The sequence below is a fragment of the Malaclemys terrapin genome, chromosome 11 (assembly GCF_027887155.1).
Source record: "Malaclemys terrapin pileata isolate rMalTer1 chromosome 11, rMalTer1.hap1, whole genome shotgun sequence".
NCBI lineage: Eukaryota > Metazoa > Chordata > Testudines > Emydidae > Malaclemys > Malaclemys terrapin.
The window spans coordinates 52431900-52448462 of NC_071515.1; the positions used below are offsets into that span (position 1 = coordinate 52431900).

General features: G+C 43.4%; 1 protein-coding gene across 4 annotated transcripts in view; it reads right to left on the reverse strand.

Moving 5' to 3' along the window:
• Positions 1-16563, reverse strand: part of FMNL2 (formin like 2) — a 270726-nt gene that overhangs the window by 70927 nt on the left and 183236 nt on the right. The gene's annotated exons all lie outside the window — the stretch shown is intronic.

A 16563-nucleotide genomic window follows, 5' to 3' on the forward strand; every position in this document is an offset into this window, starting at 1 on the left:
GGTTTCATTAAGTGTCCTTTCTGCATTTGTTGAGGTGACTACAGGCAGTAAGAAAGCAGCCCTATCTGAAGCAGTAAGTGAAACAATGAAGGCATTAGTTCAGCAGCTATTCTTTGTTCTTGGATATTTTGGCACCTCTCTGGATCTTGGCACTCCAGCATTAGTCACTGTCAGAGCGATCTGTTAATCACCATCTGTGCTAACTTCAGGCCCAGCAAAACCAGTCAGTCAGCACAAAGCCTGTAAACTGCCAGTCCCTTCTTTTCCACACAATGCAACTACTGCCATTGCCAATAATGTCACTCACCTAAAGACAGGTAGCTGCATCTTTGATGGAAATATAACAAGAGAGAAATAGTTGTCCATAAAGGAAAAGGTTTCAGATTTGTTCCACACATTCTATTAGGGTTACCATCCGTCCGGGTTTCCCCAGACATGTCCGGCTTTTTTAGCTTTAAATGGCCATCCGGGGGGGATTTCTAATAAGGTAGAAATGTCTGGGATTTCCCCCTTCCCCTCATGCAGAGTGCAGCGTGGCTGATTGGACGGCTGTGCCTGATTGAAAGCCGCTCGCAGCCACTGGGGCCTCTAGCAGCCAGAGTCCCTCCCCCTCCCCCGCTCCCTCCTCCACTGCAGAGCAGCGCCTTATTTGTTTGGCTGCACGTGGAGCTCGCAGCTCTCCCTCGGCCTGGTGGGGGGGGGGGAGGCAGGCAAGGGACAGGGAACCGAGGGGTTAGATTGGTCAGGGGTTCTGGGGGGGCTGTCAGGAGAAGGGGGTGTAAAGAGCGGTTGGGGCAGGCAGGGGACAGGGAACGGGGGGGTTAGATTCGTCAGGGGTTCTGGGGGGGCTATCGGGAGAAGGGGGTGTAGATAGCGGTTGGGGCAGTCAGAGGACAGGGAGCAGGGAGAGTTAGATAGGGGGTGGAGTCCTGGGAGCAGTTAGGGTGGGGGGGACAGGTAGGGGGATTCTGAGGGGAGCGGGAAGTGGGAGGGGGCGGGGCTAGGGCGGCACCCCGTGTCCTCTTTTTTGATTGTTGAAATATGGTAACCCTAATTCAACACTGGTCTAAAATCTTCTCTTTATAACATGTGAGCAATCATATGGATGTCTATGAGTCCAAACATATGTAACAAACAGAATTTGACCTTATATCTATAATTTTCACTGCTGTGTTATCTAGAGATCAGATTCTATTTAAAAATTATGTCTGGCTTTCATGCTGAACAAGATGAAGTCCTCTAAAAGTATTTGGGGGGAAAACCAGCTTTCTAGAGCCTTCCCCAAAACAGAAGCATGTGTTATTTTTATTAGAACCTGACCCTTGTAAACCAACTTAAATCCTATTAGGTGAGTCAATGGAACAAATAAAAAGGGAACTCTTTAAATCTGCCATTTCCATGGACCATTACTGAAACACGAATTTCATTTCTTCATGAGATATCAGGTTGCAGACAAAAGCAAAACTGAAGAGCCGTGCGTAAGAAAACAATGTACAAGAACAACACAGTTACATTCTTACACTCTTAGTGAATTTAGAAATTGAATAAATAATGAGAAAATTGTAATTATCGCCATGATAATCTTTTGAAATGAACTACCAACAGCATGATAATCTAAAAATGCACTGCAGATTAATGTCTAGTATCAGCCAAATTGCATCCCTCAAATTCAGAGGGGCTGATTGCCCCATGGATTGCCAGGAAACCTGTGCAAAAGGAATGGAAGAGGTTTAGCAACATTGTGTGCTCTCTCATGCAGCCATGCACCTGGACTCTGCATGCAAAGTGCTATGGGATAAGTGGGTGCTGTCTGGTAGAAAGGAGGCATGGTGGTGGAAAAATCCTATAGCACATGCTGAACCAATGTTAAAATAGATCCATAAAGAAGGCCTTAGACACTATTGTAATCCTACAGACCTCAATGGTACTACTGATTTACACCAGTGTGAGAGCAAAATCAAGCCTGGAGAGTGAAAATTCAAGCAGTTTCCAGAAGCTAAATTAGGGGTTTCAGCTATCTAGAGGGACACACAAGAGACATGACAGGACTACTCAGTTTAAGTGAGGCAAGTAGTAGCCTATGTTACCATACACAAATACATCCTAAAGACATGGAGGGGAAGCATAGTATTGCAAGATACAGATTGTGTCAGATGTGCATTGACAGCCTCTTGGAGTTGGAATTGTATGTCAGCTGGCAGACTGTGAGGGTGGGAGTAGCTGTTGACTTCAGGTACTGGCAGCTAGTTATATAATGGTGTATATTTGCACATCAACTGTGGATGCCACATCAACATCTAAGTCCATATGACATTTAGACTTACTGAGTTTGGTGCACTCACTCTTGTGTCTTAATCTGGCAGCTGGACTGTGACAGTAATCTGGAGGAGCAGTGTTTTCTGTGCACACCATGAATTCCACCTCCTGTGGAATGTGGATTTTTTGCTCCATCCATGTTGTAGCAACACTCCTCCATGCTAAATGGCCATGTTGCTCTCAGCTGCTCATGGTCATATGATGACATGGTCATATGATGACACGGTCATGTGATTATATTCTGTATTCCTATATCCAGTGCTGCTGAGAGTGTTGCTTCCTGCAGATGTACAACAACAAATTTTGTGGCAGTAAGATCATCTTCTTATCTTAGCATTTGGTCAGGGTGCGCACAGCAGACCACACCCACTACTGGCTATTAACATGGTTGAATTCATATATCTGGACCAGTTAGTGTAATTTGAGAGTGAAAGGATGCTACAACACACATAAGCATGTTTCTACATGGTCTGGTTCTACATTCCCTGCACATGCATGAGTTTAATAGGCATGTAGGGTGTTCAAGAAGTTCAGAGTTGAGCTCCCAGATTTTCGCCCATTTTCATGCATCTCTTTTTCTCCATGCCTGTCTTTGCAGTAAACTGGCTGTTTGAGTCCAACATTTATTACATTTGTTGTTTTCAAACTATCAAACTCAGATCTCCAAATGTAGGAACAGAATCTAAAAATCAATGAAGAGATAGCAACAGTGATTTAAATAACATTAATGCCACTAAAATATCTGAAAAAATTATATTTATTACACAATGAGCGGTTCCATTTGAGAAAAAAGACATTCATAGATAAAACATGGCCAGTTTACTAGTTGCCATCATTTGTAAAAAGAAGCCTTCCTCAAATACATGCATGCGTCTTCACATTTGGCACTGCAGTTTTCACAATTTAGCCCACATTTTTTGGTTTATATGTTAAAAAAAAAGGGGGGGAGAGCAAGCCAGATTTTGGTATCAGTCAATCTAGTTTCAATATATAATCATAACTTTTAAAATTAAGAGCCATCTCTCTCTAACCACAGCCTGAATGGAATTACAAACACATTTCTGTGATGTCTAATGATGACTGGTACTTTTTAAAACAATAACCATGTGGCCAGCCTGAGGAAAGTCATATGTAATCTGTTTAGCCTTAACTTAAATTCTCTCTCTCTCTCGGGATTGTGGCAGTTTCTGAGAGTGAGGCTGTGCATGGCGTGTGCTGTGTACACTAGCTGGGTTTTTGTTAGTCTGTGCTTTTTTTTGTTACTTGCTGTTTATTTTAGGAGTGTGGTTGGTTCCCCCGCCTTTTCCTTGGGAACTGGGGGGGTTTCTCCATGGGTCCACTTCAGATAGGTTTAGCAGTTTGACGCCTAAGCATGGGGTTTCGTATGTGCCTGCTGTCTCTTGCACTGTGTTGTTTACTTGTTTACTTCTGTTTTTCCAATGTTCCCCCATTTCCTTCACAATGAGACACTAGTGTATGTTCTATCCTGTTATGGGAAGGTAGTTTCTGCTGCTAGGATGGAAGAAGCCAGAGGTGAGGCATGTTATGTCATTCTGGCACCAGGTTTATGTGGTTCCAAATAACCCTGAACACTCCTTGAACCTGATTTAAAAGCACCCCACAGATGGGGCAAATTATAGTGTTTGCTACCTCTGAAAGTATGAAATATTTCCTTTGTGGTGAAATATTTCATTTGAAGGGTTCCTGCCGAGGCACTGCTGGCTCAGTGGTCCATGGTAAGAAAGTGGACCCCAGGATAATGGGAAGGGGACTAGGGGATCAAGGGACCAGCAGAAAACAGAGCCTGCATCTGCACTGCCAGATTCTGTCACCTCCTCCTCACCATAGGTGGTCTGCCATTGTCTAGGGAGCAGCCCTCACAGTGGAACCTCTGCTGTGATCCCATCACTTGTGCCTGGACAGAAACGAGTCCTGGAGATTGAGGAGCACCTCCCAGCATAGGGAGTAGAGAGAGATTGTAGAGATGTGGATGAAGAACAGACCAATGACATGGATTTAGGTGTGACTCCTTCTAACAGGGGCTAAGACTTTGGAGGCCCCTGAGCTGCTGACAGTGGCTGAGGATGGAGCTGTGTGTCCTTAGAAGGATAGCATTGCACTGGGTGGTAGCTCCAGTGGGGTACTGTCTTTCCCTGGCATGGTGAGTCCTCAAGCCCCCAATACTGCATGCTGCAATGATGATGCTGTGTCCCACCTGAAGCTGTACTGCCTATCCTTCTTGGGAAAACAGACATGCCAGCTGCTCCCACTGAATCTCCCTCCTTCATGAATGATGAGACTGTTATAGTGGCGGTTCAACATTCGTCTGAGCAGGTGGAGTCTGAGGGAGATGAAGAGGATGATGATGATCTCTCTGACTCCTTACTGGTTCCTGATGTCTCAGCCAGGTTGGGTACAGCGTGAAGGAGATTAGTGACTTTTTGGACAGCACTAAAGCCAGGAGTTGAGGTCCAGGGCTATTTCTATGTCTTACAGTGCTTTGCTCATTCAACTGCCCTTGTCTTGAGAGAGACCTCAGTTGATCGTAGGAAACATTTCCATCTCAAAACGTTGCTGAGCAAGATCCAGAAGCTCATGGATTGTTCAAGATATACAGGCTTCCCCATAGCTCATCTTGTTCAAAGTACTTCCAGTTCCTATTGTTTCTCTCTGCTGCTTGACTTTCTGCTTTTAGTCTTCATGGTGCTGCTCAACTTTGGCTCTCTAAATATTAACAGATGCCAGGATGGTCATAAAAGAAAACAACTCTTTGAATTTCTCAGACAAAAACAGGCTGATGTTGTCCTTTTGCAAGAAGTGCCCTGAGACCCTCACAATCAGGGGAACTGGTTGAAGGAATGGGAAGTGAAAACTTTCTCAAACTACTGCTCCAATGTCACTGCTGGGGTAACTGTTCTCTTTTTCCAGGGTGCAGGGGCACTGATCCTTTCTGTGAAGGAGATTGTGCAGAGCCGGTTCCTCCAGGTGGAGACCTGTATTGTCACTATTTTTAAAAATCTTTTTACTGTGTATGCCCCTACTCTGAGGCGAGATTTTGTCCTTCCTGCAAACACTTGCCCATGCTGCTTGGCTGTGACCCTTATACTATTATTGTCCTGGGAGGGAATTTCAGTTTCACTGTAGATTATGTTTTAGACATGAACCATGAGGAGCCACACCCTCAGTCAGCCAGGAAACTGTATTGTCTCAAGCAGACCTTTGGGCCAGTAGATGTTTGGAAGTTCTCTCACCCCATTGTTAGGCAATATTCTTAGCTGAAGGCTACTCCCAGTCAGGTCTCAAGGGCTAGACTGGATCACTTTTATAACATGAAGACCAGTGTGAATATGTTTGTTTGGTCTTCCATGTCTCCCACTCACTTGTCTGATCATCATTATGTCAGTGTGTCTCTCCTTATTCCTGCCTGTGATTACCAGTACCGCTTTAATACCAAATTATTACAGGACTTGAATTTCAACAATTGCAGTGGCACCTCTGGGATTAAGGTGCTGGGGGTCTTTTTTGGATCTGAACAATATATGCTAAGGAAGCGGGTGGGGGTTAAGGAGAAGGTGCAAGGGCATTTGCAGAAATGGTGCTGGCTCCTTCCTGGACTCTCTTTTTTGGAGGTGGGTTTTGACTGCCAACAATCTTGTGGCCTCAATCTTGTGGAACCGGCTAATGTGTCTGGACCCCCTCCACCCGAGACTTTTGGGCCAGATTCAGAGGCTTATTAACCATTTATTAATAGTTACCACTGGTTGCACCCTGATTTGCTGTTCCTGCCAAGATGAAGGGGGCTAGAGGCTCACTGATTTAGTCAGCAGGGAGGCAGTCCTTCACCTGCAGTCTGTTCAGCAGTTGCTATATTTATTCTGACTCCCCACAAGCCTGGAAAACCCTTGTCATCTCTCTTCTCTGTTTGGCTGGGGGGATGGACTTTGACACTCACCTACTTTTGTTGGCACCTGGTCGATCACAGAGGCTAGATTTGCCTCCATTCTACAATGATCTTTTAATAACCTGGCTACTTCTGCAAAGCATGCAATCAGACCAGGCATTTTCCAATTTATGGCTCTTGGAAAAGCCACTTTTTTTTAACCCATATTTTCCTGCTGAAGTTCTCTCCAGAAGCCTGTTTATGGCTTTTACCCAGGGTGGGTTGACCAAGCTGCCCCTCATGGTTGTTCCTAATTGGTCAATCTGGAAGTCACTGACAGCTCTTGCTGTTTAGACAACAATCTGGTCTGTACATTTTTTGAATAAGGTCCTGGCTGAATTCCAGGTGTGCTCCCTCAGCGGGCTGCTCAGTATTTGCAGAAATTTTTTGCAGGGACTCCTGCGTCCCCCTCACTAGTTGTCTCCCTTCTGTGGATGAGATCCTGGTGCAACCAGTCAGATTGTTGTCCTGGAAGGGTTTGGTGAATGTTCCTTTTGTAACCCTGACCAAGAGGCAGCTCTATGGCATGTGTGTCAAGGTGCGGCAGCATTATGCCACAATCTCTGATGTCCCTGATGCAGCTTGGGGGGGATGTCTCTGTCCCCAGCTTGGAGGATGCTGCACGAACCTCCTCTTCCTAAGTGCTCCAGTGACTTGCAGGGGAGCGTCCTGCATAGCATTGTAGCAACCAGTTGTTTTGTGCACCATATTACCCCTGAGGTGTCTGCGCAGTGACCCTTCTGTTCGGCTTCAGACACAGTGTTTCATTTTCTCCTACACTGCCCCGTTCCATTTCTCTTTTTGGTTTTTTTTTGCAACAGCTTTCTAGCAGTTAGGGACTGGTTTTCTCCACGCTCCTGTTTGTTCTCAGAGTGAGATACAGGGCTCTCATTCAGCCAGTTTCCTGCCGGACTAACTTCTTGCTGGGTCAAGCAAAACTAGCCTTTGAAATATCACCAGGACAGAATGGCCACTGTAAAGCGGTGTGATGTGCTAGGGCTGTTCCATGCACTGATTGTGGCCTGGCTACAGACTGACTTGTAATCTGGACACTTTTGGGTTGACTTGGTGTATTAACAATATTTGAGTGAACCAGGTGATGATGATGCTTTACTGATTCTTGTTTAATGTTTGCTTAAGATGTGTTTTGCTTTATTTTATTAATATCTTTGTGTATATGTTGTAATTTTTTAATATTCTTGAAGTTTTTAATGTGACTTTATGTGACTAAAGGTGTTTTTCATGTAATGTCAGTCTTTCTCTCCTCCTTCTCGTATTCTGCTTCTTCACTGCAGTAACTCAAGTAAATTATTAATTTTTGATAGAAGTCTGCATTGCTACTATCCACTGAACATTCAAAGACCAAAAAATCACGAAGTACAGTGTTCCTAAGCTCTGAGTATTCTTCATTTACTAATATTTTTCATCCTCAGTATCATTTCAGTAAATGGAGTTGAAATATGTCACCCATTAATTTCTTGAATAAGAACTAGTCTCTCTAAATCTGAAATAAAACCTAGTTATTCTGGAAACTGGTTTAGTTACTACCTTTTACAGCTACTCCCAATAGTCAAATGATCCAGAATATCCACACCAGGCATTTTCTCACCTTTATTGTGGTAGTGCAAAATCAGTAGAAGGCCACAGGCAACTTTTTATGAAGCCTAGATATATTTATGTAGCTAGAAATGGTTTGCAAGTCAACAACTTTGTTTCGATTTAAATGGTAACCCTCAACATTTATAAGTTTAAATGAAGATAAAGGCAAAACTAATGACCAAAACGTTTCCATTTGTCATAGACCACTAGGCCTGATTTTACTTTTGTTCACAATACCATATTTATACAGTAAAGAGTCCAAGCTCCTTGATGAGGGGCAGCCAAATTCTTACAGTCACACTGAGCTAATCACTAACTTTTAGCCAATGTGGTGGGTGGGAGGGCTAGCTTCTAATTTTGCCCTAGACTAGCAGTTTCTTTTTGTCTGCTCTGGGAAACAGACACATATTCTGTTGCTCCAGCTCTGCATTTTCTCGTTGATGCTCTAGGCTGTTTGCATACACTCAGCTATGACCTTTTCTCTTAACCCACCTCAGACCATCTACTTGTTCTTGGCTACTCAAGACCTCTTGCTTCTTCCTACTAGGTCAAAGTCAATCAACCTTTCTCAGCCACTTCAAGCTAGCAGCTTCTCCTTGTGCACTTGTCAGGTTCACTCTATTTTCACTGATTGGGACACCAAGTTTTAACCTAATTAAAGAAATTCATACCACTGCAAGTAACAGCATGGAAAGGTGCTCCAGTATTGCCAGCCCCAAACATTCAAAACTCATACGACAGGCCCCTCCAAAATCATGAGATTGGATTAAAATGTTGAGATTTTTTTTAAAAGAACATTTTGAGCTGTTTTTACTGGCCCTCTGGTTTTTGAGTCTTTAGTGAGGGGTCATATTTTCAATTTTTTCTGCTCAACCATGAGGACCACAACCTTTTTTTTAAGTGAAAGATGAGGTTCTCACAAAATCACACGACTCCAGGAGCCAGAACTTTCAGAAAAACACCAAATAACACAAAATTTGTGGTAAAATTGCAAAAGTTGGCATCACTGGTGCTCTCATCCCATCTAATGCTAAATTTTCCATTCATAAATATAAAATATTGTGCAGGACACCTAATTCAGGAAAGTATTACAATTCTCTGAGTTAGTTTTTAAATATTACACATTTGGTTCCACTTGTCTGTACAGCTGTTGCATACAGAGACAAAATAGTACACTAATTTTGTGTAGTCAGTTCTTTGCATCATCCTCTGTATAGTGTGCTCAGAGCAGAGAGTCTGGGCTTATAACTGCCTTAATTCTGCCTTTCCCATCTTCTTCCTTCAGTTCCAGTTGGGATCAGATCTCTAGTTAAAGGGAAATGGGTGCCATGGATAGACGCTCTCCAGAGTACACACAGTCTGAATGAAGTCTGCAGTTCATTTTGTTTGAAAATTCCATGAGCTTCCCAGTGTCATATGCAGCCTTATAGGAAAGGAAAAAAGCCTTTGGAAGGAAAAAATCATGCTTTTGTTGTAGGACTGCCACATGCGTTCCAATGGAAAGACATACAAGCAAAGTCTTTCTTCAATTAATACGTATGAAATAAAATCACTAAGCCAGCTTTGTGTCATGGCAAATTGTATCAGGAATTGCCTCTTAGAATTCACTGTGCTATGGGGTTACCACATCCTACCTTGTTGTCTCAGAAATTTCCATGGCTGCATCCGTTATGCTATTAGAAGAGTAAGAAATGGCGGCTTTAGTGAGAAATGAGTGTCAAGTGATAAGCTATGGAGAGTTAAGCAAAGTTCTATTGCTTGGTCAGAGCTGTGCAGTTTTGGTTCTCAGGGGCTTGTGTAAACTTTTTATTTGCTTTCAATTCACATGAATTTACAGGCCCCGAGTTTTGAGGTAAAAGGAACCCAAAAACATAAATAGCTCCAATTCACTCGAAACTGGATGCAGGCTTGATAGAAACAGGACCCAAGTTCACTTGAAAAATTGTAAGCATTTAGCTAACCTAGAGGTGGGCAAACTACGGCCCGCAGGACCCTCCTGCCCAGTCCCCTGAGCTCCTGGCCCAGGAGGCTTGCCCCCGGCCCCTCCCCTGCTGTTCCCCCTTCCCCGCAGCCTCAGCACGCCCCGCTGCCGGCGCAATGCTCTGGGCGGCTGGGCTGCGAGCTCCTGGGGCAACGCCGCTGCAGAGCCCGACCTGACCCGGTGCTCTGTGCTGTGCAGTGTGGCTGTAGCGCCACCAGCCACCGGTGCTCCAGGCAGTGCGGTAAGGGGGCAGGGAGCAGGGGGGGTGGATAGAGGGCAGGGGAGTTCGGGGTGGTGGTCAGGGGGTGAGGGGGTGGATAGGGGTCGGGGAGGTCAGAGGGCGGGGAACAGGGGCGTTGAATGGGGGCAGGAGTTCCAGGGGGTAATCCGGAGGGAGGGAGGGGTTGGATGGGGCGGCGGGGGGCAGTCAGGGTCAGGGGCTCTGGGGCAGTCAGGGGACAGGGAAAAGGGGTGGTTGGATGGGGCAGGAGTCCCGGGGGGGCTGTCAGGAATGAGAGGAGGGGTTGGATGGGGCAGCGGGGGGCAGTCAGGGGCGGGGGTTCCAGGGTCAGTCAGGGAACAGGGTGGGTTGGATGGGACAGGAGTCCTGGGGGGGGGGGGGCGGAAAGGGGGCGCTGTCAGGGGGCGAGAAGCGGGGGGGGGGAGAGGCGGGGGCAGGCCACGCCCCCTCCCCTAACCAGCCCTCCATACAATTTCCAAAACCTGATGCAGCCCTCAGGCCAAAAAGTTTGCCCGCCCCTGAGCTAACCTATACTGAGTTTCAAGGCCTGAATTCAGACAGGTGACTTTTAGCAGGAGTTGGGGGTACTCAGCACTTTACAGGATCAGACCTAAAGTTTATTATGAAATATGAAATCAGGCAACTTTTGGGTGGTTTCAGCTGTCATAATAAAAGTTTCATACATTAAAACTAGAGCTATCTTGCTTACTCCTTTCTGTCTACAACCCCAGAGCAACGAGAGCTTCGATGTGTCAACACCCTAACGGTCTCTATTCCTGGTCTGCTTTGCATTGCTGGTTGTTTTAATAAGCAGACACCATTTGCAAAGGGCACCTGGCCCTATACACTAACATATTAAGGGGTTAATTCTACCCACCATTTAGCACTGATTGCATGGTTTTCTATAGCCTATTTGAGTAAACAGTTGTGACTGTGTTCAGAAACTGCCAGTGCTGAACGCTTAGGCTCTTTTTCCTTCCATTCTCAAAGTGGGAAATTCACAGTTTGCCCAAATAATGAACTTAAGCTATCTAAGTGTAATATAAATTGATTATATGCTAGCTAGGGGTCAGATCTATGCTGAACAGGAATTGAAAGCAATGCATAGCTCTGTGTGGCACAAAGTTATCAATGTGACTAAATACTTCCCTTTTGGAGCCTCCATTTGAACATGAATTGGGAAATTAAAGACAGCTGCCTTTATTCGTTAAAGTACATAAATTTGTTAAAAATGGAGAAAAAGCTGCAACATAATGTTCTAAGTTACTTGTAGCTATGTAGAGATCTTTTCTGTAATTCTCTCACATCTATTTCAAGGCACTAAAGAAAGAACAAGTGATTTACGTTTTGGATGTTAATAATCAAACCTACTGTTATCTATATTATACCATTTTTAGGAAAAAGTCTTCAAAATCCAGTGCATCTTTTCCTGCATTTCCAAAATTCCTTTAAATATCTATAGATTTTTTTGTCAGATGTAACAGATGGAAACAACACTCCTTATACTAATAAAAGATGACCTGGAGAACAAAGGCAGGATCCAGAATTTCAGGCTGCCTAGAGTGCCAGAAGAAATGGAGTCTGGGGAGTGAGAATATTTTGAAGTTCAGTAGCTCTTGGGATTACTCTGGGCCCCCACTGCCTACAGATTATATAAATATGATATTCCCCCAGAGACTACCTGAAAAGAAATCTGCTCAGTCTGAGAAATCTCCTGACCCACGCTCCTAATTACTTATGTGCCTTTCCAGATGCCTACTCCACTCCTTACCTAGTGAGCACATTTACGAAGCTGGATCTTAAAGCCTCTACATTCAATTTGTAGAGATTCATGCTAGATAAACAACAACTGTAGGCAACAGGTATGAACATATCTTTACTGTATCTGGCAAAACTGCAGCTAAAAAGAACCAGCAGATGTTTGTTTTGAGATTCCCCTCTAGAAGAAAACTCTTTTTACGGCTAGTCAAAAAGGTGACGGAAAAGTTATCTGGTCCACCTCTCTGCCAAAAGATAGTGAGCTATCCAGTTCACTCTGATATAGACTAGTTTGATATGTGGGTTTACTCCAGCATCACTCTTTGTGTTTTTGCTCTGTGCTTTGGGTTTCCACTTAGGGCAATATCCCTGCCTCCTCTCCTCTCCCATCATCTTCCACACCATGGATCACTGTTAAACATGCTATACTCATTATGCTCACAGAACTTTCATTGAATTTAGTGGCTCTGCAGGGTGAGGAACAAGTACAGAATATGCAATAGAAAGCTGCAGTGCAGAGAAGATATTCATACTGCAGACTGGAGAATGGAATTTTGCCCTTGATTCCCATATGCTCCCTATATCAAATGCTACTTGCCTCAAAGAGACTTAAGTGACAGACTGGTGATGGCTTTAGCATGTGGACTTCTTTACTTTGATTCTATGCACTGGAATCAGTATTTTTTTTATTTAGTGGCAATTGTAATACTGCCCTATGGTATTTGTTGCCTTCCTAGCATTAGACTATACTGGCAATAGCTCAGACCCCTCACTTAGAACTGAACCAAACTTGGGTGGATGAGGTTATGCCCTGAGCTTCTATTGCTTTCTTTTCATTTCTTGTTACCAAATGTTAGGCTGATGTGAACATTCAGATGATTGTTGGTTTTGATTTCCTCTCTGCTGCACGTCAAAAATTATGTCATTGATAGTATATTTACTCTAGTAATTAAACTCATATGGTTCCTCTTTTATTGCCTTTGCCCCTCTTTTAAAGAAAACCTATAAAAAGTTGTTTCTGAAGAAGAAAAAAAGGGACCCTCACCAAGTGCATGCTCCTGTAGTTTATAATCGTTTCGACAGTTAGACATTCAAAGGGAGAGGGGGAGGTCATCTGTGGCTGGGCTACTTTGTTTTTATACTTGTGCTGATGTCTGCTGTTTGAATGTCTGACCCAATATTTCCAAATTTGTTACACTGCATCCATATGGAAAAAGCCGGTTTGAGGGAAAGGAAATTGTTGCTGATTATACATTATAGCCAAGGTTCCCCAGTCTCATCTAGTCCTCATCTAGATTTAATAACAGACCACTTCAGTACTAGTGCAATCATTTCTTTACTTTTATTGAATTTACTAAGAATGTGTTAATGAGTTTAGTTCTTGTGAAAGGTGCTGAGCTGACACCTTCAGAGACTGGTTTATTTGCCATAGATGAGGTACAGCACAGATCCCCACATCTGTCATCTAGACAGCCTGGAGACCTTAGTGGTTGAGAGATTAGTTCAGTCTCCAGGCCCATGCTTCTCCAGTAACACTGCCAAGGGAGCTTATTGCTCAGCACTTTGCAGGATTGAACCCTAAGCAGTCAAACTGGTAAGCAAGTCTAACATTTACAAGCCATTCATGCAGCTTCTACAGACTCTTCATGGACAACTATAAAACACCTGTGCAACAAACTCATGTATATAAAGTGAATGAAGACCCCAGTTCAGCAAAGTATTTAAAGACATGCCTAACACATTGACTTCAGTGGGACTACTTATGTGCTTAAAATTAGGCATGTGCTTAAGTGCCTTGGTGAATGAGGCCTATTGCACTGTATTGTTATTCAGCTTTCCCAGTTCCACCTATCTAGATTAGGGTTATACTGCCACCCGTGACCATGAGGGTCTTCACGTAAAATCAATAATAATAAAGCAAGTCCCTAGTGGACTTCATGGAGTCACTGGCACGTCTCTATTTCTGGGGTCAAAACTCTGCTTGGGGTAGAGGGTTTTTTTTTGTGGGGGGGGGGCAGTAGGAATTTAGGGATAGAAGGGGGTGTCAATGTTGTGTCATTCTGATGTTGGTAAGACTCTGGATTCACCTGATTCCCTCTGGTTCCATAACTAGATCCCCTTGACTGATAGATAATGAGCTTGCACTCTACAAAAGGCAGGGAAGGATACTCCCAAAAAGGGGAGGCTTAGAAAATATTTTAAAATGGCAGCACCCACAAACATTGAAATAACTGAGGCCTATCAGCATCTCCACTCTAGCTGGGCTATAAACATTTGCTCCAGGTGGAATAGAATGTATGTTATTCTTGATCCAAGAACAACTTTTTTCCCCCCATGTACCATTTTTAAACAAGGAAAAGAACTCTTCCAGTTGTTTCAAAGTTGCAGATGTACAGGCCCATGAATAGTGATTGGGTTAAATTTGGAGACTAAATTCAATCATCAGAACATGAGATACAGGGATTTTAGTCCTGTTCTAAGTGCAAATTTGAATGAAAACTGATTCTGAGGGAACCTTATCACCTCCAAATTATATACATATGCATACATACAAAAATAAAATATATTCAGGATACAGTCAACTCCTGACGTTCTTACTTCTTTTTAACTCAGGAAAGTTTCCATAGATTCCTATGATAGAAATGAAGTTTGTCTGAGTACAACCCAAGTAAAGACCTCAGTATTTGGCCTATTCAGCATACACACAATACATAATGGAGAGGGGTGCTCAAGAATCTGTATTGGCTTAAATTTGAAATGAGAGCATGACTCTCAAGTGGGAGTAATGCTGTCATCCCAGTTAAGTGACAATAAAATCCCTAAAGCACCACTCTCTATCAGATATTTCAGTTAAGCCACATACATTTCTTATTCTGCCCCCATTTTTGTGTTTTCTGTCCCCAGTCTTGCTACGTTCTTTCCTCTTTAAAATATACTAGTTGCTATGGAAACAGTTATGAGACTGGAATTAGGCAGAATTTGACTAAGAGCTGCAGAAATTCAATTAAAGTAACAACTTGAAAAGTGATGGATAATCTTGGCCATGCATAAGACAGGGACAAACAAATGGAAAGAAAGACAAAGACAATGTTATCAACTAGGAGGGATTTACAACAGGGATAAATTTGGCCTATACCAGTGGAGGGCAGAATTTGGTCCTACACCTACTTCACAACATTGTTTGGTTTTTATTTCAGATTCATTGTATTTTAACTAAACATAACGACAATCCAGGACCCTATGGGAATGTCTACACTGCAATAAAAGACCTGCGGCATGGTTGCAGCTGGCCCAGGTCAGCTGACTTGGGCTCACAAGGCTCGGGCTGCAGTTCAGACTCTGAAACCCTGCGAGCGGGAAGGGTCTCACAGTCAGGGGCTCCAGCCCAAATCCAAATGCCTACACTGAAATTTTACAGCCTCGCAGCCTAAGCTCTGAGAGTCTGAGTCAGCTGACCTAGGCCCTGAGACTCAGTGCCGCAGGTTTTTTACCACAGTGTAGACATACCCTAACAGCTTCAGCTAAGCTTTGAAGACCTATACAAGTTAAACATGGTTAGGAATAATTCAAGCCCTTGGAACAGGTGTAATCCAAGATGCCTGCCATCTTACAGAGATAATAATAAAAATGATTGTAAAGAAATTGACATAAGTCAGGTGCTGCTGATTTGCACAGCAAAAAGTCTGTTTCAGGAAAAAAAAACTTTTTTCTAATTAAAAAGGCTTTGAAAGTTAGTTTATTTCCCTAAAATGCAGCTTTCCTGTAAAAAAAAAAAAAAAGGTGCATCGTTTAGGATGAAGCGCCCGGAATACAGCAACTGGAGAGGGGCTTTGGGATCCTACTTGGTTATAGTCCTACAGTGTTTTCAGATGCAACTGAAATAAGCTTTTATTACGTATCATTACGTGGACAAATCCTGAAGTCCTCAATCAAATAAAACTCTCCTTAGGTCCAAGTACAAATAAGTCAGAGTTTGAGCCGCTGTTGTTCTTACTATTACTATTAATAATACTAAATTATGCAATACTCTAAACAACAAGTATGGCTTTGCGGTGTATGAATAAATCTTATAAAACTATTCACATGAAAACAACTGTTTGTTTCAAAATACAACTTTCAAATTTATTTTTTCTTTTTCAACCCAACAGAACCAAACTACACTTTGAAATATGAATTATAATGTGATAACTGCACATTTCGGAAGCTGGGAACCCCCACTTTTGGCATAGTGCCTCACCTAAGACATGTGGTTATCATATTATAAAACATGAGCAGCAGTTAAATACCCTGCTACCATGTACTACGCAGCTCTCCTGGGTGTAACCTGACACCTGTGACTTACGAGATTTTCCGGCTTGAAGCCTCACCAGCAGAGTGTAAACTGAAGCCGCTCCAGAGACAGTTGGGTGAAAAGCAGCTCTGGCGGCGTTTGAACTGAAGTTGTTCAGGCAGAGAAACCGATCTGATGGCATTTTGAAAGACGGATGAGAGTGGATGAGGAAAAGGTAAGGAATGGAGGATAGGAGGAGGAGGTTTGGAAAAGGGAGAAGAGGAGAAAGGAAGGATGCACAGGAGGAGGAGGTGATATGGAAAAGAAGAGGAGGAGGAGGAAAGAGGGGATATGTGAAAGAGGAAAGAAGGATGGAAGGAAACGAGAGGAAAGGAAGAGAAAAAATGTAAGCAACATGTAATGCACACCTGAATTATGCATTCCTGGTATACTCGTCA